A 27,500-nucleotide genomic window follows, 5' to 3' on the forward strand; every position below is an offset into this window, starting at 1 on the left:
AACAGTTTCGCTTACTGTTTCTTTACATGAAAACAAAACAATGAAATATTCGTACGTCTCAGATGGGAACTCTTGGCAAGGGGAAATATCAAGAGGGGAATGTGTCTATAGGGTAATTAGTTTGACGAAAAAAATAAAATAAATAAATAGAAAGGGAACAAGGCTAAGGTTCGAGGATAACATAGCGGGCTGGTGACTTGAGGGGCTGCCCAGGCTACACAGAAGCCTAATGGTGGAGTTGACCTAGAAATGGACTTCACGGCGACCAGCGCTCAGAGTGTCCGGGAGTCACGACACAAGGCTGCCTCCCGCCCAAGGTCGATTGCTCGTGATGGCCTGGCGGCGGGTCGAGGGCCTTACAGAACCCGGCCACACCAGCGGCTTGTGTCCCTCACTCAGTCGCCTCGGAATTGGCCTGCGCATTATTGAAAGACTTCGGATTGGTTATGGATTGTGTGTGTGGTGTGGGGAGAATAGATGTGTGTATGTATGTGTGTGTGTGTGTGTGTGTGTGTGTGTGTGTGTGTGTGTGTGTTCCATGTATTGTCTTGTTTTGTTTGTCTTCGTTTTCTCTTTTTGTGTTTCTGTTATTGTCTATCCCTACCTGTGTTTTATCCGTATTGATGTATGTATGTATGTATGTATGTATGTATGTATGTATGTATGTATGTATGTTTGTTTGTTTGTTTGTTTGTTTGTTTTCCTGTCTTTCTATTTGTCGGGCTGTTGGCTGTTTGACATTTTCTCTCTCTCTCTCTCTCTCTCTCTCTCTCTCTCTCTCTCTCTCTCTCTCTCTCTCTCTCTCTCTCTCTCTCTCTCTCTCTCTCTCTCTCTCTCTATCTCTCTCGCGTGTTATATATTGTTTAATCTTGAGGTCATCATCCCCAACGTAATCTTTTTATCGACAAACAAGGAAATACCAGAGGTCGTGAAGGGAACTTGCCCTGGAGTCTGCCATGATAGGAGGGCAGCGTCCTGGATCGCCTTGTAGTTTCGGGATCAGCCATACCTTTATCAATCAGTGGACGGAATACGCCGGCGGTGCAGGTGAGGTGAGGTGCAGGTGAGGTGGTTTTGCAAGGGAAGTTAGGGAAGATTTGAGGAGTGGTGGTACGGAAAAAGACAGGCAAGGGAATGTTGTGGTTGTGGTGTGGTCGTGGTGTGGTTGTGGGGGGTGACGAACAGTTAAGTGTTTTTCGATTGTATAGGTTAGGTTACGTTTATGGTTGTTTAGGTTAGATCAGGTCAAGTGAGGTTTGATTAGGTTAGGTTAGGTTAGGTTAGATCAGGTCAAGTGAGGTTTGATTAGGTTTGGTTATATCCAGTTAGGTTTTGTTTTGTTTGGTGTGGTTATGTTAGATGAAGTTATGGTGGGTTTTGTGCTGTGTTATGATGTGATGTGCTTGTCAAGTTAGGTCCGGTCAGGTTAGGTTAAATTAGGTTAAATCAAGTTATGATAATGTATTAACTTTTTTCTTCGTGGTCGAATAGTTTTATGCATCTTTGAATTTTGTGAGTGTGTGCCGTGTTTACATGTTATCAAAACTAGAATAGATAGGCGTATTAAAAAAAAAATCCTCGATGTTTTTAAGGGTAGGATAGACATAAGGATATTGGAATTCTGTTGGCGCTCTTCCTACCTTGTCTTGTCCTTGGAAAAGCCTCCGTTTCCTTATTGGACGACGAGTGAATGCCGAGATAAAGTACTTCCATTACTTCTCCAATCCTCATCGGCAAGAAACAAATCGACAGGAGTCTCCGATAAGAAATGAGCTTTGAGGAAATTTAGACCTGGTTGTGGTTTTGCTTCGAGGAATGGTGGGAGTACTTTGTGAAAAAAATTATTGGGTATCTGTTGCCAAAGAGAGTAGCAATCAAAGAATGGCAAAAGACTGGAGGGCTGGCAGGTTTAAATGTAGCTAGAGATTGTGATGGATGGAAGGTGGAAAAACAGTCAAGAGACGTTACGAGAGACTGTCTGTATGGAAAGCCGGTGTGAACTGGTGACTGTCAGACGAACACACCAGAGAAAAGGAAAGTTGCCAGTTTGTTGATGGTGACTGACATTGTGATAAGATGAGTAGTTTTAAGTAGACTGGTGGCGGGTAAAGCGGTCACCCATCTTGTATTCAACGCTGCTTCCCTGGTAGATGAGAAGCGGGGCGTCCAGTACGGTGTGGCCGCTGCCAAAAATGAACTTCGACGAGGATGGGATTCGAACCCACGCAGGGAGACCCTATTGGATTAGCAGTCCAACGCCTTAACCACTCGGCCACCTCGTCTGATATGGTGTGAAAACTGTCGTGATGACGTGGCGCCTGACATGATTTGGTATTTAGGCCCGTAATTTGAAAAGCTTTGGTCTCTCATTAGTTATAATTTCAAAGGCCGGTGAAGACTTAGTTATGTTCTCTCCTGTACAGCACCTGTTTACTTCAGTGACGCTTCTCTCAGCTATAATTAAATTTCTGTTATCGAGGTGAAGAGACCGTGTGTGTGTGTGTGTGTGTGTGTGTGTGTGTGTGTGTGTGTGTGTGTGTGTGTGTGTGTGTGTGTGTGTGTGTGTGTGTGTGTGTGTGTGATTCCTTGTGCTGTGCTAAGCGGATTGGAAATGCTGATCCTTGCCTTGTATTCATATTTGTGAAATATTGGAAGGATATAAGGGAGTAGAAACATCAAATACTGGCAAGAACTAATGCACCCTCGCTCTCCTTCCAACACCATGCAGGAGTTGGATCCACTGCCGGAAAGAGGGAAGGGAAGTAGGGATGGAGGGAATGAATGAGGGAAGAGGATAAGAGAAGAAGGAGCAGGGAGGAAGGAAGGAAGGCAAGTAGGTTAGTCATAAATTTAACATATCACATCCATCATTAAAAATTTGATTTGAAATCCTCCAGTTAAAAAAAATTATACGTTATAGCCACTAATAAAAAGACAACTTACATTCATCCATAAAAAAAAAAAAGTTAACATACCACCAGTAAAATGTGACACAGTATCCACTAGTAAAAAGTAAGTTAACATGATGCACTCACCAGGATAAAAAAAAAAAAACTAACAACACATCAGCCAGCAAAAAAAAAAAAAAAAAAAATGGGGGGGTTAATGTAATCAACCCACCAGTAAAAATTTAACACATTCAACTTTAAATCATTAACACGCAACCAATCACTAAAAGAAAGGGATTGGATTGGATTGGATACTGGGAGCGGAGAACAGACAGGGAAATTAGCCATCACAGTAGCCTTTCACATGCATCACGGGGGACGTCGAGGGGGTCTTTTGGATGGGTTGCAGGGACCGGAGGGGGGAGGGGGAGGTGGTGGGTATTTGACTCTCCTAATGAATGATGTATAGTTGGTGCGGTGAATAATTGGCACGGGGAAAATGATCGAGAGGGAATTCCAGCGTCATTTCTGGGTCATCCTCCAGCGCGGGTAATGTTTTCCATGTTCCAGGGGGAGCCTCGGCAGTGGAGGTGGGTCCTGGAGCGCTGCACGGGAGGTGTTTAGAGGTGTGTGTGTGTGTGTGTGTGTGTGTGTGTGTGTGTGTGTGTGTGTGTGTGTGTGTGTGTTTTCTTTCCTGCGAATTTCCCTTACAAATACTCGTATTTCACCTCCAAGATTTCGTTGTAAAATATGAAAGGTTAGGTTAGGTTAGAGTAATTGTAAGATTAGGTTAGGTTGGTTTGATTTAGTTTAGTTTACGCCATGTTTGGTTAGGTTAGGGTACTTGAGGTTTGGTTAGATTAAGTTGGTTTAGTTTTTTTTTCTATTTTTTTTTCATTTATTTATGTGTAATTCTGTTTTATTTTGCCTTGTTTTGTTTAGGTTAGTTTACGTTAAGTTAGATTACTTATTTGTTATTTGTTATTTGTTATTTATTTAGTTGGTTTAGTTAGTTATTAATTAATTTATTGCAAGAGTGGAACTGATGTAGGTGAAAGTATCGTGAATCTTCATGAGTGGCATCTGAGGTGCCTTGAGGTGTCTGTGTCGGGAAGAAGAAAAGGGAGACGTTCGCTCGGTGGGGAGGGGCATGAGTGTGCGTTTGGAGTCAAAGCAGCACTATTTTTACAGCGGCTTATCATTATTTAGGGTGACTTATGGCGGTGGAGGGGAAGGGACCTGATGGAAATTATAGGGAAGCCGCAGCACGTTCACCTCTGCCCAGATGGCGCCACCGGTGCACGTTATCATTACCTCCATTATCGCCTCGCAGGGTAGAAGTGTAATTGCTTCCTCATCCCGCCACGTAGCAGTTTGTAGCACAGCGTCGCGTTTTATTTAGCCTTAGTGAATATCATTTGTCCAGAGGGGCGACAGGTGAAAAGTGGCATTTAATTAAGTCATTCGTCACAGGTAACAAGGTGATAGTGTTTTATGTTGTTTCCTGAGTGAAGTCTGCAAGGGAGCTGCTCGTTGACACCCAGAGGGAGCAGAAGGAATGGTGGAGGAAGCAGAGAGGATGAGAATGAGAGCAGCACAAAATAAACAGAGGAATGAACGTAAGGAGAATGAGCAGCAGGGAGGAACACGGAGGAATGTGTGTATGGACCTGCAGTGAACAGTCGCCTCCAGCACACAGCACACAGTGTACAAACAGGAATATACACGGACAAACACATGAAAATCCAGACTGTTGGACAGGATGGAGGATGTACGTGTGTCCCTGGGGTGTGTGTGTGTCTCAGATGGCGTGGTGCTGGGGTGGTGAGCCATGAGTGGCCGGCCGGGAAGGCAGCTGCTAACACCTGCTGTGGGTGTTTTTAGGTGTGAACGGAAGAACAGAAACAGGAGTGCGTTTTTTGGTATGATTGCTTTTGAATTAGATCTGAACGTCAGTCAAGTTTCTCTGACGTGGTTTAGTAATTACAAGGCGATGCAATGCCGGCGTGGCGTGTGCCGGTGAGTAACAAGGCGCCGGGCGGTGGAGGAAAAACTTCCTTTTCACTCCCAGACTGAAAGGTGAATGTCGCTTGTCGTTGGTTCGGGTGGCTACAAGCAGGCCTGGCGGGCCTCGCGTGACCCGCACACAAGCCGCTTTTATCTTTTTATAGACCTTTGCAGCGTAAATGTTTCGTCCCGCTCCTGATCCGTCAACTATTTGCATGATTACCCGCCAGTACGAGCCATGCCGGCATGCTTGCCCGCCCGCGCGCCGCACACCACGTGGAAAAAAAATTATAGCAAAATGCTGACTATTTGCGATCACGAGGCGACAGATTTCGTGATGACCGCGCCGCGCTGGTCGTGTCCAGGTCGCAGTTGCGTGCACACTGAGAGGTTCTCTCTCGGCCACCGTTACAGCAGTTGCGGCCACGGTAATGGCGGCCATAAATCTTCCACAGCCGCTGCAATGATAGTAACCTCGGTCACCTCAAAACCGCACCATTGAAAAGTCAGGAGATATTCATAATAAGACGGAAGGATGCAGTTGAGGCATGTCAGGAGGCGACCCGTGGCGCGCGTCCCCCGGCGGAGGGCAGCCAGGCGAGGCGCGCCGCCACAGTCACCCAGGGAACTCACCCACTGGTATTCCGGACACACAGTCCCCTGCGTGGCGAAGCGGCGCACAGCGCGTAGCACACCGCCGGTTTGTTTAGCTTTGCTGTTTTCGTCAGTTTTTAGATCGATGGCAAAGAAAACCATTCAGATCCCTGTTATCAGTCCCGGCCTGGACCCATTGATATAGATAAATGACATGATGAAGATATATGTACAGCACGTCGCGGGGAGAGGCGTGGGAGTCGCCGCCACTCGCCACCCGCCACTCGCCAGGATGACGCAGCGAAGCATAATGACACGTGACGATGATACATGACTGATTGAAACTCATCGCCATCAGTAGCACACCCTTTAACAATGTGAATCATCCGCCATTCCAAGCATCCTCACATTTACCCGCCGCGCCACACATCCACACAGGAGGCGCGGCGTGGATGCGGGGAAAGAGAAAGCGGTGCCCGGAACACGCGGCGGTGATGGATGGGGGAATCGCTCGCATCACGGTAACGGGATCCCAAATTTCTGCGGGAATCAGGCCAAGGGAGCAGGAGGCTGAGTATACTTTATGCCGGGAATGTTTTTGCGCCGTGCAGGGATGGGATGAAGGGGCGTGAGTGAAGGGCTTACCTGGCGAGGTGAAGGGATGATGAAGGGACGGCAGGAGTGGCGGAGGGGAGTGGAAAATGAGAGTATGGGATGGAAGGAGAGATGAGAGGATGAGATGGAAAGGGAAATGAGCAGAAATGTAGAGAGAGAGAGAGAGAGAGAGAGAGAGAGAGAGAGAGAGAGAGAGAGAGAGAGAGAGAGAGAGAGAGAGAGAGAGTCATCCATATTACCCCAGGGTGGCCTCAGTTTACCTTCTCTCGGGGCTTCTACATTCGTGCCGCGAGAAAAATCTGGCGGCGGCGGCGGCGGCGGCGACCTGCTGTTTGGCCCCGCGAGGATCTTTATGGCGGGGAGTTTTACGAGCCTCACACAACATGCGCCGTCGCCCTAACACACACACACACACACACACACACACACACACACACACACACACACACACACACACAGAGAGAGACTTGGACAGTATTTCGTGGTGTTTTGGTTCAGGCGAGGACCGTGTTTTCGCCTTAGTGAAGAGAAATATGAAAGCCTCCTCTCCCTTCCTTCCTTCCTTCCTTCCCTCCTCGTTCTCTCCTTCCCTCCTTCCTTTCTTGTCATACCCTTACCACCTCCTTCCTTCCTCCTCCTCCTCCTCCTCCTCCTCCTCCTCCTCCTCCTCCTCCTCCTCCTCCTCCTCCTCCTCCTCCTCCTCCTCCTCTCCCTAGCGCCTGGTCCTTAGACGGAGTGCAACAAGGAGCAAGTTTTATCCTGGGACTCAAGGGAAACGAAGGAAGAAAGCAAGAGAGAGAGAGAGAGAGAGAGAGAGAGAGAGAGAGAGAGAGAGAGAGAGAGAGAGAGAGAGAGAGAGAGAGAGAGAGAGAGAGAGAGAGAGAGAGAGGAGGGACTGGTGGTGGTGGTTGTGGTTGGTGGGGTGAAGAAAATGATATACACGCTCTTTCTTTCCTCAAATTGAACCTTATTCGCCACTGTATAAAACTGGATTGGAGTAGCGTGGTAGGGGCGCCGCTCCCCGCGTGACGTGCGGCGGCGATGGGGGGAGGGGTTGCGGGGTGGTGGTTTGGCGATGCTGAGAGGGCATGCATCTGTATTTTACCTCGAGTGGAAGAAATTGCCGGGGGTGATGTTTCCAACGCGGCAAGAGGAAGGAGGGAGGCGCTTAGGGCGGTGACAGAAGGTGTGTGTGTGTGTGTGTGTGTGTGTGTGTGTGTGTGTGTGTGTGAGAGTGGTGAGGATGGTTTTAAGGGGGCGGTGAGGGAAGGGTTGTTACTCTAAAGTGGAAGTGATGGTATAAGAAAGAAGGATAGAAGTGGAAATGAAAAAAAAGAAAAGGAATTTTGATGAAGAATGAGGCAATACGAAAGGTGTATTGGTGGAGGGAGAAGTAAGATTTTTGAGTATACGAGTATCTATTGAAGGAAGGCCTGGGAACGAGTAAGAGGAGAAGGTAAGGAGGAAGGATAGAAGTGGGAATAAAGTAGGAAAATTTGATAAAGAATGAGGCGCAGTGAAAGATGGATATGTGGAAAGTATTTATTTATTTTTTTATTGTTTTTTCTTATTGAAGGAAGGCCTGGGAATCGTAAGAGGAGAGAGAGGAAGGAAAAGAATACTAGGTTGCGAGTGAAGATGAGGTTTGTATTAGATTAAGGAAGTTTGCTTGGGTGGCGTGGTATAGACGTGCAACCGAGAGATATAAGTGGAAAAGACTGGAATAGGATTGATCGTGTTTAATTATAGACGCTGGTGATGAGGTTGGTGATGGTGACAGTGATGGTGATGATGGTGTTATTAGGAATATCATTGAATGAGGCAAATTCAAGGACGTTAGAAATAAATTGAGCTAATGGAGGTAGTAGTAGTAGTAGTAGTAGTAGTAGTGGTAGTAGTAGTAGTAGTAGTAGTAATGGCGGTGGTGGTGGTGGTAATAGTGGTAGTAATAGCAACAGATCATTGCATATAATCACATATGATCAACAACATATGACCTTTTTCATTTTGCACACGACACACACACACACACACACACACACACACACACACACACACACACACACACACACACACACACACACACACACACACACACACACACACACACACACACACACACACACACACACACACACACACACACACACACACACAAACATCTATCATTAATCCAACTACATGCAACATATACCATCCCTCACCACACACACCCTTCCTTCCTTCCTTCCTTCCTTCCTTCCTTCCTTCCTTCCGCCTGGAGACGAGGAACAGAGACATGCAAGCAGTGATCACATCCACCACGGTGACTGCCAGCGAGGGTCGAGGCGGTGCAGTGGGATCATGACAATTGCAGCAGGCAGCGGGCAGCGAGGGGAGCCGGGCAGTTAACTATCGGCCGTGGGCGTGATGCGAGGGTGGTGGTTAAAAGAATTATTATTAGAGTTGTTAGGAGAGGACGGAAGGCCGGGGAGAGGGATAAGTTTGGTGGTTATCGTGAGGTTGTTGTTCTTGTTGCGGAGAGGAGAGGAGGGGAGAGGTGATGGCTGTTGTGAGAGTTAGAGGAAGTGGAAACGAGGCCAGAAGGGAAGAGGGAGAAGGAGGTAGGAGGCAGAAAAGAAGGGAGGCGGGGGAAAAGGAGGAAGAGAAAAAAAAATCGTTCAACTTGGAAAACGCGACGAATGTGCCATGTGCTGTTAAAGGACTGAGAGAGAGAGAGAGAGAGAGAGAGGAGAGAGAGAGAGAGAGAGAGAGAGAGAGAGAGAGAGAGAGAGAGAGAGAGAGAGAGAGAGAGAGAGAGAGAGAGAGAGAGAGAGAGAGAGAGAGAGAAAGAGAGAGAGAGAGAGAGAGAGAAGGCAATTAATTCCACATTCATATCAAAGACTTTTTTTTTTTCTCCCTTTTCTTTCCCCTTTCTCTCCCTGGAAGCCTCAAGATTCTTGTCGAAACTCTTAGCTGCCCTTGCCCTTTAAAAACTTCCTTCCTGCTCGTCTCTCCTTCCCTCCCTCCCTATCTCTCTTCTTCTCTCTTTACCCTTACTTCCTCCTCTTCCATCTCCTCCTCGTCTCCCTCACCGTGCCCTCCCTACCTCACCCTGCTTCATTACTCTTCTAAACCCGTTTTTGAGACCCCGAGGTTTCTTCCGTCATGAGCAACCCTCGGGAAAGGAAAAGTGCCTCACATCTTTACAGAGAAAATAAAACAAAATAAAATAACGTAAATAAATAAAACAGAGTAAGGAGCTTGAAAGAAGAGGGACACGAAACAGCTCGAGCTCACACACACACACACACTCACACACACACACACACACACACACACACACACACAGAAGGAGAGAGAGAGAGAGAGAGAGAGAGAGAGAGAGAGAGAGAGAGAGAGAGAGAGAGAGAGAGAGAGAGAGAGAGAATGTTGCACGGACTGAGAAAGAAAATAAATATACAAACTGAGAAAGAGAAATTCGTGTGCTTTTCAGAGGATAGATGAGTTGCATCCTTAGAAGGAGGAAGAAGAGGAGGAGGAGGAGGAGGAGGAGGAAGACGCGTACCAGGAGGAGGAGGAGGAGGAGGAGGAGGAGGAGGAGGAGGAGGAGGAGGAGGAGGAGGAGGAGGAAGACGCATACGAGGAGGAGGAGGAAGAGGAAAAAGGCATAAAGGAAGGGAGAAAAAACGGAGGAAACAGATGGAGGAAGATGAGAAGGGCGTTTGAGTGGATGAAGTGTGAATATAGGTTGGAGGAACGGAGAACCCGAGGAGAAAATGAAAGGCGAGCGTGAAGGAGAAAGAATTGTAGTAGGAGGAGGAGGAGGAGGAGGAGGAGGAGGAGGAGGAGGAGGAGGAGGAGTAAAGTAGGACAAAGGATAAGGGAGGAGTGTGTGAGAGAAAAGCAGAGGATAAAGATAAAAGAGGGAGAATTTGGGGTGATGTAAATAAAGGAAGAGAAAATTGCAAGTAAGGGAATACAGTGACCTTGGTTCTCTCTCTCTCTCTCTCTCTCTCTCTCTCTCTCTCTCTCTCTCTCTCTCTCTCTCTCTCTCTCTCACGGTAATTGATTCCCGTATTAAGCGGTCATGACGAATAGCATTCCCATTAATACTTGATGGAAAAATAGACGACGAGAGGTGGGCGCGTCACTTGAGCTGAGGGGCGAGACGGGATGAGAGGAGAGGAGACGAGAGGGGGACGCTGCTTAGTCGGGAGAGTCATCATTGGTGAGACAGCGGCTCTTAAACATTGGCTGGCTTGACTGTATTATTGATTCTTCTCCAAGCCTTGTGTGTTGGTGCTTGTCTGAATTTCTGGGACTTAGCATTGATTGGCTTAATTAGTTCATTTCTTTTATTCATTCTTGGTGTGTGTTGGCGGTTGTGTGAATTCTTTGTTATTATTGTTTACTATTGTTCGGGCATCGTTGTGACTGATTTGATATTCTCCAGGTTTCATTTACTGTTTTGTTTGGGAGGTTTAGGTTTCCGCTTCGTGTCATTAAGCGTTTCGTCGCAACACCTAGATTACTTTAAACAAGGTCTAGTTGAAGTTATTTGCGGTTCTCATGATTCTAGCGATAGTTGAACAAGTGATTCTTTGTCATGAACTGGAGAAACACTCATGAGATTTGGGGTTAGTTTCTCTGTGGCCTTTCAAATCAGTACTTAAACCTTCCACTGCGATAAGCAACAATTCACACCGCAAAGTATGAAATCTTTACAAGCACGTACAAGACGGAAGGGAATAATGAAAGAATAGGTTATGGAATTTCTGGTCCGTCTAATGTTTAGAGATGGTTGTGGAACAAGAAGTAATGTCTTAGACTGGTTAGTGACTGAGGAAGAATGCGCCAAACACCAGTGAAAGGGTTAATGAGTCCCCAAAGGGATTCTTGACGGATTTATTTATCAAGATATCCACGGAACTGAACTGACTAAGACGACTGCAACTCTAGAACTCAACTGTTTTGTACAGCGGAGATTAACCGTTGTTGTTTTTATTTCATTGCTATTTTTGTAGGAGTTGGTGGCACTCCCCTAAATGTAAATGAAAGTTAGGCGCCGTGTACACGTATGTTCATGTAGGTTTGTTAACTCTGACTGCTGTATTATTATCATTATTTTCTCTTTTATTTCATTGGAATAATTGTAGGTAATTTTACTGAGCAAAATTTAAACTACAGAACTAGGAAGATTGAGCCACTGTATTACTTCATTCAGAATTATGGTAAAAATTTACACCAAACTCTTTTCACTTACCCATGCACTCACCATACAGACATTTTCTAGATTTCATAAAAAATAAGATTATTATTATTATTATTATTATTATTATTATTATTATTATTTTTTTTATTTATTTTTTTTATTCTATTTTATTGTTATTATTATTATTATTATTATTATTATTATTTTTTTTTTTTTTTTTTTTTGGATGAACTAGAATTTAAATTTATGAATTCTTGATGACGAAAATACCTTCCATGTCTTGTTCAAGCCACCTGTTTACCGATGCTTAGCTAATTTTACAGTAACTTTTACTTGTTTTGATATTAATCATTAGGGCAGTGCCGTACATAAAAACACTTGGACTTACTGGGCTGCCACTACATGCCTGTATGTAGGAGTATATTTATATATAATCGTTTTCAGGGTATTTTATTATGTATATTATTAGACTTGTAGATTGTAGTCCACTAAAACCAATGATTGTAATAGCCACTACCCTGTGGAACATGAATTAATTTGAATTTGAATTTGTTGACATGCAGAATATTATGAAATCGACGTTGTGGTATGGGTTTCGTACGTGTCAGGGAGACCGGCTTAGGAAAAAAAAGTGGACAAAAACAAGCTACTCATTGTAGTTCTCTAAGAAACACAGAAGGACCAGGGGGAGTGAGCAATTTAGTTTCTGAATTGTCTTGCTACTTTTCTTCCGAAACCGTTCAAGTCGTAGAAAGGAGAGAAAAAAAGGAAAAAAAAAAAAAAATAGAAACAGGAGGTATTGAAAGGGTTAAGTTCAAATAGAAGCCAAACCAGAAAAAGAGAGAGAGAGAGAGAGAGAGAGAGAGAGAGAGAGAGAGAGAGAGAGAGAGAGAGAGAGAGAGAGAGAGAGAGAGAGAGAGAGAGAGAGATAGCAGGAGCCAAAACACTTAGTTAAAAAAAATAGATAAATAAATAAATAAATGAATAAGTACTAAGTTGTAGCTTCTGGGGACGCTGAGAGCTTGAATGAGTCCCATGGAGCGGAGGTTTACACGTCCCCTCCTCGTCTGCCTCTCCGTCGGGATGTCAGTCCGCCTCACCAGGGAGCGCCGCCCCCCGCTGCGCCGCCACAAGAACGCTGCTGTCTGCACGCTCTGCCCAGGATAATTACAAGGAGCGGGAGGCTTGTGTGTCAGATGAGATCATTTTGTATATTAATTACTTGCAGGAAATGTATCCCAAACCTGCAGTGGCCTGGTTTGCTGGGGAGGTGCAGGTGTGTGGTGCAGGTGTGTGTGTGTGTGTGTGTGTGTGTGTGTGTGTGTGTGTGTGTGTGTGTGTGTGTGTGTGTGTGTGTGTGTTATGCATGATGCTCGCCCGTATGAAGGGAGTTACCTGACATCCACACATTTAGTCATTACAAGATAAACAAGAAGGATCGACTCACCTCATCCTGCGTTGCTTGATCCCAGACTCCATTACTTGCAAGACGAGTGTATGCTGACCAGGAGACCGATGACTCCAGCTCGTTGGCGTGAGACTGTAGTACTTATTCTTAAAGCGCTTCGATCCCTTCTCTCCACCATTGAATTTTAGCTGTAGTTTGAGCTACTCTAGTGGAAGTTGATGGAAATTGTATGTGTTTTCAGGATTTTAGTTATAGTTCTGGCTACTCTAATGACTATTTTTATGGTTTTGTTTATAATTCAGCAAGGATTCTGCACCTTCCTTTCAATGATGGGTATTTTTCCCCAATAATCACCTTCAACTTTATAGACAATTTTTTTTCTACTACAGCATCTTAACTCTTTTATTGCAATATGGCGCAATTCACAAGACTAAAGGCAATGTATAAAATCTATTAAAGCATCAACACTAAAGAAAAGGGGACGAAAAGAGTAGGTTAGCAGATATTTAGTTAGAGTAATGCTCACAGGCGGCTGTAGAACACGTCAACAATGCCTCAGAGTGGTTTGCGAGTAAGGAAACACGTCAGATTGCACTGAAAAAAGTTAAAACAATCATGTAACACGTAAGAGACTAATATATCCTCCTAATGCCTCCCTTTTTTTCTGTATGTCCTTGTTAAGCATTCTGTACAGTGCTGCGAATGTTGGCAATGGGCGAGAACAACAGTAAAACGCTTAGTAGAGAAAAACGCAGCGTAAGAACCTGGCTAATCAAATTTATGGCCTTTCAAAACAATACCAAGAGACTTACAACGCGTTTAGTTCATTCATTACTACAGACATTTTCCAAACTTCATCAAATCACTCGTTAGTCAGTCATAATAGAATAGACGAAATTAAACTCTCCTGTGATGATTAACTAAATGCTCGTCGATAGCAAAAAATATCATCCTTAACTTTAAAAAAAAAAAACTATAATAAAGAAAAAACTCCCTATAATGACATCTTGGAATATAACGTGACTGGGGCCGTGATAGTGGGGGAGTTAAGAACGCTAGATTTTGTGCGACTCCAGCAATTTTCTCCACGACGATCAGAAATTTCAGCGCGACGGATGCCAGACTGTGAATACCGATGAAGGAAGTGGTGACGTCACGCCGGGAAATCGATACACTGCAATTGACTCTCGAGACGCGGTGAGAAGTGTGTGTGTGTGTGTGTGTGTGTGTGTGTGTGTGTGTGTGTGTGTGTGTGTGTGTGTGTGTGTGTGTGTGTGTGTGTGTGTGTGTGTGTGTGTGTTTCGCCGAGCCCAGGTGAGGCGGCGCACACTGCGGAGGAGAGATTTTCCCTTTTTTTTTCTTTTCTTTTTTTATGTTTTAATGTGAAAACTTGGTATTACAGGATTTTTTTTTTGTATTGTTGTTTATCTGTGTGTGTGTGTGTGTGTGTGTGTGTGTGTGTGTGTGTGTGTGTGTGTGTGTGTGTGTGTGTGTGTGTGTGTGTATGTGTGTGTGTTCAAGCTGTTTCGTGTCTCTTTTTACAGTTCCTTACTCAGTTACTCTGTGTGCGAAATTTTACATCAGGAAGCTCACACAAAATTTCTAGGGGTTAAAATTGACAAACATTTGAACTGGAAAGTGCACATTGATGATGTCTGTGCTAAAGTTTAAAACAGTTGTGGAATAGTTTATAAGATCACATATAACCTCAACACTAAGACATTAATCAACATTTATTACAACTTGTGCTGTGCTCATTTGACATATTCTGCACCTGTCTGGGCCAGCACGCGGCCGTCACTTTTAAGGAAGGCAACCATTGCTCAGAATGAATTTATTAGTTTTTTTTTTTTTTTTTTCAGTAAATCTGACTTACTATCTGAAGTAAGTTCGCCAGACAGTATGTTAAAATTTGAATCTATTCACAAATACTTTTTATTATTATTGATTTACAAAATATTAATTGATTATATAGGAAGTAATTATTAATATTTTTTTTTTTATTTATGCATCTCCCTCGCTAGGCCAGAAGCAATAATTAAAGACCTCAAATATCCTTAATTCATTTCAGTATCATACATAAATAATATTTGATGAATTAGCTCAAGAATATTTGCTGCTAAATTTAAAGACTCAAGTTAACACAAGCAGATTGTTGTCATTTAAAAGGGAAATAAAAAAAAAATGTATACATATAATGCTTAGTTACGAGTAAGCATTGTGTACTTTTTTTTTTATGTAGGAGGGACACTGGCCAGAGTAAAAAAAAAAAAATAAAAATAAATAAAAATAAAATGGCCCACTGAGATGCCGGTCCCCGAATAGGGTCCGAAGCAATGGTAAAAAATTGAAGGATAAGTGTTTTAAAACCTCCCTCATGGAAGAATTAAAGTCATAGGAAGGTGAAAATGCAGAAGCAAGAAGGGAATTCCAGAGTTTACCAGAGAAAGGGATGAATGAATGCAAATACTGTTGATTCTTGCATTAGAGAGGTGGACATAGGGGTGAGAGAAAGAAGAAAGACTTGTGCAGCGAGGCCGCGGGAGGAGGGGAGGCATGCATTTAGCACGAACAGTTAGCATGAAAATAGCGGTAGAAGATAGCAAGAGATGCAACATTGCGGCGATGAGAAAGAGGCTGGAAATAGCTCAGTTAGAGGAGAGGAGTTGATGAGATAAATAGCTTTTGAATGGAACCATCCCCCCCCACCCCCTAACAGACATGTACAGTAAAACATACTTCATACATGGACGGATAAGGCCCCTGTTCAGAGTTAGCAACTGTGTGAGAAAAACTGGCGGAGACGTCTCAGAACACCTAACTTCATAGAAGCTGTTTTATCTACAGATGAGATGTGAAGTTTCCAGTTTAGATTATAAGTAAAGGACAGACCGAGGATGTTCAGAGGGGGACAGTCGAGTGTCATTGAAGAAGAGGGGACAATTGTCTGGAAGGTTGTGTCGCGTTGATAGATCCCACCACCCAACCCAACAAAGCACATCTCCACACTGCCATGAATAATCCTTCAGTTTACATCTAACAAGTCAATACTTAACAGTATTTCCTGTCTGAGACTTACAGGATAATGAAACAAAGTGACTGGATATACGGTTTATTAAATTTTCTTTATTGCATAGAAAAAATAAATAAAAAGTAAATAAATAAATAAATAAATAAATAAATAAATAAAAACAACCGTCTAGGTTCAGTAACGAAACCTAACCGGCGACCCCGACTTTGATCTCCAGCCAGCAAAAAAAAAAAAAAAAAAAACTATAAATCTTACACAAGTGGACAGCCCACCAACTTTTAAGTCCTTGTCCTTCGTATTTCTTACTCTACCTTCTATGTATTCTCTTCTTATTTCTCTTCTCCCATCTCTTCTTAAAAAAAAAAAAAACAACCCTCCCACCATTCCACCGTGCATGGCACGGAGCTGATCCCGATTCACCTCTGCTGTAGTGAGGATGCTGCAGCTTCCACAGGTCTTCAGTATATCCATAGTCAACTTGTGACACGCAAGCATCACGGCAGCTTGGAGGTGAGTGAGGCGGCTGAGCCAATGAGCTGTTTGCTGTGAGGCGGCGCTCAGCCAATCAGAAAAATACTTGCATAATTTGTTCTTTGCAAATTAAGTGCCCGGCCTCTGACGGTCTGTGTAGACTTTAGAGTAAGGAAGGACTGGAGAAATGTCTCCCAAAACCTCACGAATGGTTACGGAAGAGGAAGACACCCGAGGCTGCCGCGGCTGCTTCGGGTGGTTCTTCAAACTGTTCAAGAGGATGAAGCGCCGCCGAAAGCACAAGGACCCTGAGCCATCCTTGACGCCCTTGAGCAGTAACGCAGAAGTCTTGGAAAACAACGACGAGAAAAATGAAAACGTTATGACAGTTACGGAGATATATGAAGCGAAAGTTACAGAAGAAAACGGCCAAACCGATGCCTGCAGCGCCGCGACTGCTGCCGAGGATGTGGGGGAGGAGCGGCAGAAAGAGGAGTTGGTGGAAGAAGAGCAGGAGCCCAAGGTTGTCATGACCTGGGCTGAGGAAGTGGACGATGCGGAAGAGAAAGGGCTGGACGTGTTCGCCCCGCGGGACAGCTGCCTCCCCCACACTACGATCGTTCGCTGCGAGATAAGCGCCTCACCAGAAAATGAGGCTACTGCAGCTGTTGCAGCTGCAGCGACCATGGTCAAGACGAGCGCCTCCCAAAAGCGCAGGGCCCGCCGCAGGGCCCTTGCTGCAGCTCTGAAAGTTTCGGCAGAAAGCGAGGCTGCCGCGAAGCTCGAAGAATCTCGCGCCTCAGCAGGAAATGAGGCAGCAGCGAGCATGAAGAGCGAGGTTCGGCCACCGTGTGCCGAGACCACCCCGTCCGCCGATAGTATCGAGGAACCTCCGTCAGGGAGCGACGGGCGCCCCCCTGTGACGGAGGCTACTGCTGTTGCGGTGACTCACAGCGGGACGAACGCTACGAAGCGACGCAGGGCCCGCCGCAAGGCATTAGCCGCGAAGATAGAGAGCGAGGCGAATACCGAGGAACCGCCGGCACCCGACGGGACGCACGTCTGGCCCTCACCTTCCGTGCGGGTGTTTGGGAGCGACGGGCGTCCCTTCGTGACCACGTGGGAGGAGGCTGCGTACGGCGCCTCCCGTCCGCGACGGCATTACTAACGCTCGAAATGAACGTCTCATTGACACTGCCGCACGTAACCGTTGAGAAAGAGAGAGAAAGAGAGAGAGAGAGAGGACAATACACTGAAGACTGCTTCACTCCGCGATACGCCGTTAGAATTAATAGCTTTTTGAATGTTTTGGCGGCTCACGGAGCTGTGTTAGCATCGTCCTTCCTGTTCCATGTTCTCCGAGTCCCACTACGCTATTTAAAGGCATTGAGCACTACCCTCGAAGAAATAGAAATAGACATATTGGCACAAAACCATTGAAACTTCGATAGTCCATAACCATGAATAATCCTTCTGTTTACACTTAACAAGTCATTACTTATCTTGTATTTCTTACAGGATAATGAAACAAAGTGATTGGATAAATGGTTTATTAAATCTTTATTGCATAGCAAAAAAAATAAATAAATAAAATAAATAAATAAAAAAAAAAATAAAAATAAAATAAAATAAATAAATAAGTAAAAGCAAATGTCTAGGTTCAGTAAAGAAACCTAACCGGCGACTCCTGCCTACCTTGATCTCCAAAAAGACTCACCATAAATCTTATTTCCTATTTCCTACTCTACCTTCTATGTGTACAAACAAAATAAAAAATAAAACAACTAAAATTCCTTATAAATTTCTTTATATTTTATAACTACTACAGGTGTTTTCTGTTGTTATATTTCGATTCCAAGATGTTATCACAAGTCTTTTAACCTCTGTTCCACAGTCATTGTGAAAAGCCACGTTCATCACATGTACAGTTTCACATATGCAATCCAACCTTGGCGATAAATAAACACCAGACTGATGTAACCATGATAAACATATACATAAACATATACATATACATGGTTTAGTATTTTTTCCCATAATTAGCCTTGACTAGTAATTTATCATTCTGCATTTTATACTTATTTCCAGTGGATAAACTATGAGTTCCCCATCTACAACGTCTTGTGTACATAAGGAGCATGCTTATAAAACTTCATTTGTAACAATTCTAACTCTCTTCCTACGTCATTACCAAATATTTCACATGCATACATCACATCACAGGCACCACCATACTATTATATATTGGCAGGTCATATTTACAGGAAGTACCAATCACTGTGTACATTGCCTTAGTTGTTTGTACGAGCTGACCTTTCTTAAACCTTCCATTATAATAATTAAACAACGTCTTAGTTTACCTTCAGTTTTGCTCACTGTCACACAATATAACTGTGTCATTTGCGTACATTAGCACCAGTAATTTTAGGGAATCATTTACAAGGTCATCATCGAAATTCAGGTAATTAATTGCCTACTGTCGCAGGCTGACAGTTACTATTATGTTCAATAAGTTGTTTTTGTAAGTTGACATTATGGCACACACTACGAATGACATTTACCATTTTACCATTAACATTTATGGTGTGCATGGGCGTACTCCGAGGAGCTAGGCGAGCGCTTCCACCTGGATATACTGGACTTTGAGCACTGCTACCAAGGGTCGTTTAATGAAAACATGATGGGAGACTTTATTGTCTTACTTGTGTAATCCTAGAATAAATAAATGCTACTTTTGTATCATTTGTCGTTTTCTTTCTACTTTATGGAAATGAGAGTTCAAATTCACCTCTTCCTCCCAGAGTGGTAATAGGTGAATTTCTTAAATATCATATCCTGGCCACAAAAGCAAAGTTAGAAATAAATATCCGTGTTTTTCCATGTTTTCTAGGCATAAGCAAATAGAAAATAACAGTTGTTACGCAAGGACAAAAATCGTGTTACACAGTGTAATACATGGTAGAGTGTGGAATACCTTCTCGAAAACCTGCATTTGTGGTGCCCCAGACAATAACACCACGGTCTCCACTGCCCTGAGCTGGAGGGTCTGCTGCCCCGTGGAGTCCCGCTTATTGACGTGTGCCACTACATCTTGATGGCAGACAACTAAACGTCATCCTCGCACGCTTCTCTTGATTTGGTGGATTATATGTCTAATGTTATATACTGAATTTAATACCCTTATGTATATTTGTTATCTGTGCTTGTTCTTTGTATCTACTTAGGATTGACGCCTTTCTGCGCAATAAATTAAATCAAATCAAATCCCTTCCAGCACTCTGGCAGACTTCCACCACCATCACCACCACCACCACGAGTACCTCAATGGAGACCGGCTTGGTGAGTACGAGCCTGGTGTCCTATGCTTTAATACAGTGCGGTATGTCACAGCCTGTACTGATGTATTCGCCGTTAATGTAGGCTGTTTGATGTCAAGTTTAATGAAAGTGCAGCGCGGGCTTTCCACTCGTGAATGTAAATGCAGTGCTTAAATCAGTCATTTTAATATTTCACGCGTGACTTTCTTCGCGAACCTCCCTCCTGCCCTTCATGTTTTTTTTTTTTTTTTTTTTTTTTTTTTTTGGTCCTTTTTGCCCAGTTATTTTGTGAGTGTTGGGCGGCTGTCACGTTTGTGCTTGTCTAGTGGTGTTCAGCTTTACTGTTTCTTTTTATGTGTATGGCTGCATTTAGACAGTCTTCGCATGCCTTTAGTTCTTTTCTTGTTATTTTGTGAGCACTGGGCGGCTGTCACATTCGGGCTTGTCTAGTGGTGCCCGACTTCAATGTGTAGCTTTTCTTTCTTTCTTTCTTTCTTTCTTTCTTTCTTTTTTTTTTTTATGGATGCATTTAGACGTCTCGTATGTTTTTAGCCCCCCCCCCTTTTTTTGTTATTTTGTGAGTACTGGGCGGCTGTCACATTAGGGCTGGTCTAATGACGCCCAATTTCAATTTTTTTGTTTGTTTATTTATTTATTTTTTTCATGGATGTACTCATGCATTTACTCATGTTTCTCCTTCTTTTTTTTTTTTTTTTAATTATTAGGCGGCTGTTACATTTAAGTTTGTCTCATGGCGCGTAATTTTTGTCTTTACTTCATGGACTTTACTCACTTTTACTTGTATTTCTTGCGGTGACGGCTGGCAGAAGGTTACACAACTAGAAAAAAAAAAATGTCCACTTAATTGACGCTCCCTTAAAAAAATAATAGAATATGTCATAGTGGTCTCCAGACACTTCTAATTTTGGATATTCTTTCCCCACAGTTCTCATTTTGAAGTGATACCATTAGTGGGGCCTCTCGTCTCGCCGTTTTTCTTCGCTGTTACGTAAAAAAAAATACGTTGGTTATTTTTCCTTTGGTGGTGACTTGAGCCTTTCACTGTAATGGATTCTTCAATTTTTTTCCTCTGTTGTGTATTGCAAGTTTGGAGTATAAATTCAAAAGACACCACTGAAAACAATAACGCCATCAATCGATTAGTTCAAGCCTTTAGTTCTTTAGTTTTATCTTTCGCCTATTAAAACTCCCTACTGCAATAAATCACCGTGTAATGCCGTCACTTGAACAGCCAGTGCTCCTTTCTAGTCTTAAAAAAAAAAAAAGCTTGAGTTAGAGGACGGTAGGAAAAAAAAAGAAAGAAAAGAAACTTGGCATAAGGTTTAGGAGCAGCACATGCACGGAGTTATAATAAGTGGGAATCATCATGTTAGTCTCCGGGAGCTGTGTGACCTCCCTGGTGGCTCAGCGGAGGTGTTTATTTGCTTGTATTTGCTTAGTAGTATAAAGGGGTTGAGCTACTCTTGAAGGAGGTGGTATAAGGCCTTAAAGATGACCTGAAGAAATTATGGTGATTGTGCTGAATATTACGCAATCTGATTACCAAGATTACTGAAGTGAGGCTCCCGTGAACAGCTGTGCTTGGGAGTCTGAAAATATCAAGGGTGACTAATGGCGAATGATTAAGATTCGGAACAACTACAATGATTATTATCTAAAACTTAGCTTATTCCGAGCATTACAGACTGATCATTTAAGTCAGTTTTTAGGCACGCTGTCAGTCATAAAGATCTGAACATACAAGCATTAGTTATTACTCTTTGGACTGGCTTGCCTACTGTTGCGGGCAGCTCTCCACTCGTCACTCATGTTGGTCAGCCAAACAGGAGAGAGAACGAGGCGAAAACCAATATTGTTTTAGGTTTTAGTTTATATATATATATATATATATATATATATATATATATATATATATATATATATATATATATATATATATATATATATATATATATATATATATATATATATATATATATATATATATATATATATATATATATATATATATATATGATTCTTCTTCTTAGTTTAAATCTCTGTTTGTTATTACACCCTTTAATATCTAGCCTAACACACACACACACACACACACACACACACACACACACACACCATATAGTAATTTACACGTTGCTCTTAAGGACAATTTCCCACGGGGTGCTCAGTGGTAAGGCTGAGGTGCGCTGGCGTGTGGCGGCGAGGGGCGGAGAAGGCGTGTGGGTGGCATGGCGGGGCGGGAGAAAGCTCCGTGGGGAGAATCGTACACGTATTTACACCTGCGTAGATAAGATACCTTGTCAGAGAGAGAGAGAGAGAGAGAGAGAGAGAGAGAGAGAGAGTGTGTTGGAAGATGGGTGTAGCTAATGATGCTCTGCTCGGGGCAAAAAATAATAATAGCAGCAGCAGCAGAGGCAATGGAATTCTCGTTCATCTTGTCCTCGGTTTGTCTTTCCCGAGAGACAGAGAGAGAGAGAGAGAGAGAGAGAGAGAGAGAGAGAGAGAGAGAGAGAGAGAGAGAGAGAGAGAGAGAGAGAGAGAGGAGACAATTTTTCACCTGCTAATAACCTCTCCTCTCCTCTCCTCAGCCTTCCTGCTCCTCACTTCCATCTCAAGTGTTTCGAATCGACCACCCCTGTAATTGCGTTTTCTATTGGGATCGAGTTTTCTTTCCGCGTGGATTACTATTTTATTATTGGGTAGGACGGACACGAGAAAGATAAATGGACACCGAGGGATAGACAGGGATGGAAGGGATTATAACTAACTGGATAAATAAATGGATGGATAATTGTAGCGCTTCTTTCTCGTTGTCTTTTCTTTTAAAACTTGGAAGTAAATAGGTAAATTGATACACAGGTGAATGAATACGTTGTAAAAAATATAAAAATAAGTAAATGAGACAGATAGCAAGAGATGAAAAAAAAAAATAAATGGAAGAGTAATTGGATTCACAGTTAGATGAATAAATATAATTGAATTATCAGACTGAGTATGACAGATATATAGCTACGTAGATAAATTAATAGAAACAAGAATAAAAGTGTACAAAAAATAAATAAATAAATAAACAGACATGATAGTTAGCGAAGTAAACAAATTGAAGAAATAATTCATAGATATGCAATTAGATGATGACAAAGAGATGGGAGGATTACTATGAGATGCAAAAAAAAAAAAAAGAAAGTAAGTGAACATACATGATAGCAAAATAAATTGTAACCGTACGCGGTTCCGATATCGAGACATTCTGACAGACTGGGAGGTGAAGATTAAAAGAAAGACAAAGGTGTTATGAGGCGAGTTTATCCCTGCCTACTTTCCCTCGTTGTTTCTGTTCCCCTGAAGAAGCTACAACCAAAACCAGTTAGGAATAAATTGGCTTTATAACACTTGTGCCTCCTTCCATCGGTGGTGGTTGAGTTAAGCGAGGTGATGGACAGATAGACAGGAAAAAATGACCTGCACAGTAATAAATGAAATGGGAAGTTTGGTAAATAGATCAATAGACAAGAATTGAAAAGAAAGAATTCTTTATTTGAACTGAGAATGGCTAGAAAATATAGGTCTCAATGTTAGAAGGAACAGAGCCCTAGACCTGTTCCTGGATTACATAGGTAAATGATGTGGCTTCATAGATAGATTGACGAGGCCATGAATGAAAAGGTGAAGTCCTCTGTTGTGAATGTATTCCTTTATAAGAACGCTTACAAAGACAAAAACAAAAAAAATAGGGGGAGGATTGTGACCTCAGTGAACCTTATTTTTTTATGATTTTGTTGCTCTTGGTTGGTGCCCCTTCTGCAAAAAAAAAAAAAAAAAAATAGAATGGTGGTAAATAAGTTAACAGAACTAACTATTAATACATACGATCCTGCTTTATTATTGTGCTCCCTTTGAAGAATAGTTACAAAATGGAAGACCTTTAATGCTAACCTTGATAGGCTGTAAACAGTAGTAGGCACAAAGATTGAAGAAAAGAAGTATCTACGTTTGTGAATAGGATGATGGAAATATTAATAAAAATTATCCTTTGTAACAATAATCCCTTTTCAGATAATACATACATACATACAGAGAGAGAGAGAGAGAGAGAGAGAGAGAGAGAGAGAGAGAGAGAGAGAGAGAGAGAGAGAGAGAGAGAGAGAGAGAGAGAGAGAGAGAGAATCTTTATAGTTGAATAAGTTACAAGAAAAATAATACAGCCCTCCTTTTGTATAATTGTATTCCCTTATGAGAGTGGTTAGAAAATACACGAATCTTTATACTAAACGAGATAATCGACAAGGAACTGAATCCTCTGAGCGTGAATATTAACCAGATTACCTGCCGCTCCGCCGGGAAATCATGTTCGACTCGTAATTAGGAAGGCAGCTGACGTTAGGCGAAGCTTGAGTGAGCGAGAGGCAGAGGGGCGCTGGACAGACTTAGGCGACTGCGCTGCTGACGAAGGGAAGCCATCGGCGCCTTCAGGAGGGTTGGATAATGCTTTTGTGACTGCTGAGGGAGGCTTAAGAACATAAAAAAAAACATAAGAAATACGGGAATCTGCAAGAAGCCATCAGGCTTACACGTGGCAGTTCCTGTATAAAATATACCTACCTGTTTCCACCTATCATCCCCATTGTTTGGTCATAGTTGTCGTCTTGTACAGGTTAGGGTAGGTTTGGGCTCCAACATTCACTTCACCCCAGGGGAGGAGTGCACTGATTAATGAACGTTGTTTTGGCAAAATGTGAAATGTCTCTTACTGTTTGTATGATGGCCGTATTTTATTAATGTATAGCCTAAGTTACCTTTTCTAGAAAGGTTATTCTTTGTAGTTTCCATATAAGAATTTTGAAAGTCTGATTATAACAAAATATATTTTCTTTATTTAAAAATAGCATTTTCAGCTTTTTTTTTTTTTCATGGTAATCAATCCATTATGGTTACTATGGTAAATGCGACAGTCAAGTCGAGGGTTGGGAGTGTTGACGTTGTCGCTTCACTGTGCACAGTCAGGGCCAGAAGGTCGTGTAACATGCTCCACTCACTTTCAGTGTTATGCTTTTTTTCCCAAAATCAATAAATAGAATAATTAAGAAATTAAGGAGACTGAAGCAGCTGATTGTAAAGATTATGCGCATCGCCTTTAATTTTTTGAAGTGTTGCATATCACCGTGAAAGGATTAAAAAAGAAGTGAGTGCTATTGACCACGAGTGTATGAACCGCGGGCTGCGTTATGCGTGTAAGGGTTATGTTATGGTCTGCCGTGATGTCCTCGTTACTATCTTGAACTACGGTTATGTCCTTCTTCCCTCCCATCCAGTGTTTCGTGGTGCATGAGTTACCGTCTTATTTTCTCTCTGATAGGGAAGTGTCAGGCTGCACGTACATGACTTTGTAGATACTCAGGATTTCCTCGCTGGGATTTGTAAACGGGATGGCAATGTCCTTAGAGTTATAGTGTATTAAAAGGTGTATTTGTACTAGAGTGTTTCTGGGGAAAATATATGTAGGTCGTTGAGTTTGTGTAAACGTGTGTGTGTGTGTGTGTGTGTGTGTGTGTGTGTGTATGTGTGTGTGTGTGGAAGCAGGTATTGTTTTTAAGCTAGTGAAGGTGTAAAGCTCTCATTTCTTCCTTTGCTCATTAGTAGATAAACACCACCACCACCACCACCACCACCATCACCGTCAACAATAAGATCAAGAGTAGCGGTAATGCTAATACAAACATATCCAACACGTATGATTCAATAACAATGCACATCAACATTACGTAACGCAGCGGAGCACTCGTAATGGTCGCTTGCAACAAGATTAGGCTGATTACCACCAGCGGAATTGTGAGCTAACTGAGTGTGACGAGCGAGGGAGGGAGAGAGAGAGAGAGAGAGAGAGAGAGAGAGAGAGAGAGAGAGGGGGAGAGAGCGAGAGAGGTCACCTGTTACTCCTGCCCTTGATTCAGAGGTACGGAGGGGACGTAACAAGGTAAATATTAGCTTGGGTAGTAATGGGAATTAGTTAGTACGTACGCAGCTAACAAGGCGAATTATTCCAGGAATGATAACGAGGGTGGCGGTGCGGATGGCGATGCATGGGGAGACAACGGCTCGTGTTATTAAATGCTAGTCTCTCATAAGGACCATTTGAAGGGAACAGAGGTGAACTGTCGTATTTTCATTGGTGTTTTCCTCAGTGATTATGCAGAATTCGTGTTAAGTTATCACTACAATCAAGAAATCGACCTTAGAAGCCGCCACAAATCCCAGTAGAGCCTAAAAATAGTCGTGAAAAGACGGGGAAGCGTTGAATAATACTGACCACTACTGCACGGGAGGAGTGAAGGTCTAGGGGTGCCATGGCTCTGAGCGATAGGCGTCTTGCAGCTAGCGCCACCCAGTCCCCAGGCTTCGTTCGATATAAGGAGTAGGGTGGCTAGTTCATTACCACACCGTCTATAGCCAATCCCCATTCATTGCTGATCGGCGCCCATTCAAGGTTGGTTGATCCTGGCTGTAGTACCCGGAAAAGTATAATTCAGAGTAGGGATTACCTGTATTGTAATGGGACGCGCTGTTGCCTGAGGAGTGCTTGAAGTAGTAGTGGTACGGTAATTGTTATGCTGGTGGTTGTCATGATGATAATAATGGCGACAGAAATGACAATTTATATCCTTATCTATCTAACTATAAACATATCTATCTATCTATGTCTCTTTGTCTGTCTGTTTGTCTTTCTTTCTGTCTGTCTGTCCATCTAATATATATATATATATATATATATATATATATATATATATATATATATATATATATATATATATATATATATATATATATATATATATATATATATATATACTTTCTTTTTTCTTTCCGCCTGTATCTGTTTATCAATCCCTATCTCTATTTATTTATTTATCTATTTATCTACCAAGCTGAGATCCGCCTTAAAGCTTAGGTAGCCGAGACGAAACGTCACGCTTTGTTTTAATTTTGAATAAAAATACAGAGGATTCCCAGCCCTCTCTTTCTGTCCCTTTCAGCTGCCTTTTACTACTACTACTACTACTACTACTACTACTACTACTACTACTACTACTACTACTACTACTACTACTACTACTACTACTACTACTACTACTACTACTACTACTACTACTACTACTACTACTACTACTACTACTATCACCACCACCACCACCACTACCACCACAACACTACTCACATTCTAGCCACAGCTGGTCCTCGTGCACTCTGAGCTTTAACATCCGGTATCAACATGTCTCTCTATTTATATCTGTCCCCCCTTCCCGTGCCGTCCCTCGGAGCCCGTGTGTAGGTTTTATTATCAACTGCTAATGCACCAAGGTTATAAAAGTCGAGGCGGCAGACCGGGGCACATGCACGTTATAGAGCACATCGATGGCGCCTTTATGGACACGACACAAAATCTATACGGCCCCACAAAAGCCTCGTTACTCGCAGGGCTGAACTTGAAGCTGAGTGTGGGTGCTGATTGCCTTACCTGGGGCGAGAGCTGGAGAGCGGGGCAAGGCGAGGCGAGGCAAGTGAGGCAACAGCATCTTCTTATGTCTTTGTAGGAAGGAAGATTCAGAGTGTAAGACGAGCAGAGGGTGAGATGAGAGGAGATTACGCCTTGCATCTTTCGCCGGGTGTTTAGTGGGTGTGGCGGAGCAAGCAGCAAGGTGATTGGGGATCAAGGTATGCATCTTAGGCCGGGTGTGGAGTGGATGGTTGGTAGCAAATGGGGACTTAGTATCACCAGGATTAGCAGGTTTTCAGGCTCTCTTCCACGCTGCGTCTCGCTAATATGCTTGTGTCTGTGAAGTAAAGAGAGAAAGAGAGGCCGCCTTAGGGTAGTGGATGTAAGAGAGAGAGAGAGAGAGAGAGAGAGAGAGAGAGAGAGAGAGAGAGAGAGAGATGGTGGGGGAGGGTCTGGCACGAG

The 27,500-nt window shown here is 43.0% G+C and overlaps 1 long non-coding RNA gene and 1 other non-coding gene across 3 annotated transcripts in view; one reads left to right on the forward strand and one right to left on the reverse strand.

Moving 5' to 3' along the window:
• LOC135099717 (uncharacterized) overlaps positions 1–27,500 on the forward strand; it is a 536,836-nt gene that overhangs the window by 78,725 nt on the left and 430,611 nt on the right. For both annotated transcript variants that reach the window (XR_010268311.1, XR_010268310.1), the window contains exon 2: positions 19,483–19,547. This is a non-coding gene — a long non-coding RNA (uncharacterized LOC135099717). The remainder of the gene's footprint in view (positions 1–19,482; positions 19,548–27,500) is intronic.
• Trnas-gcu (transfer RNA serine (anticodon GCU)) lies at positions 2,201–2,282 on the reverse strand. Its single transcript has one exon. It is a non-coding gene; the product is annotated as a tRNA-Ser (tRNA).

This window comes from Scylla paramamosain, chromosome 4 (genome assembly GCF_035594125.1).
Source record: "Scylla paramamosain isolate STU-SP2022 chromosome 4, ASM3559412v1, whole genome shotgun sequence".
Lineage (NCBI taxonomy): Eukaryota > Metazoa > Arthropoda > Malacostraca > Decapoda > Portunidae > Scylla > Scylla paramamosain.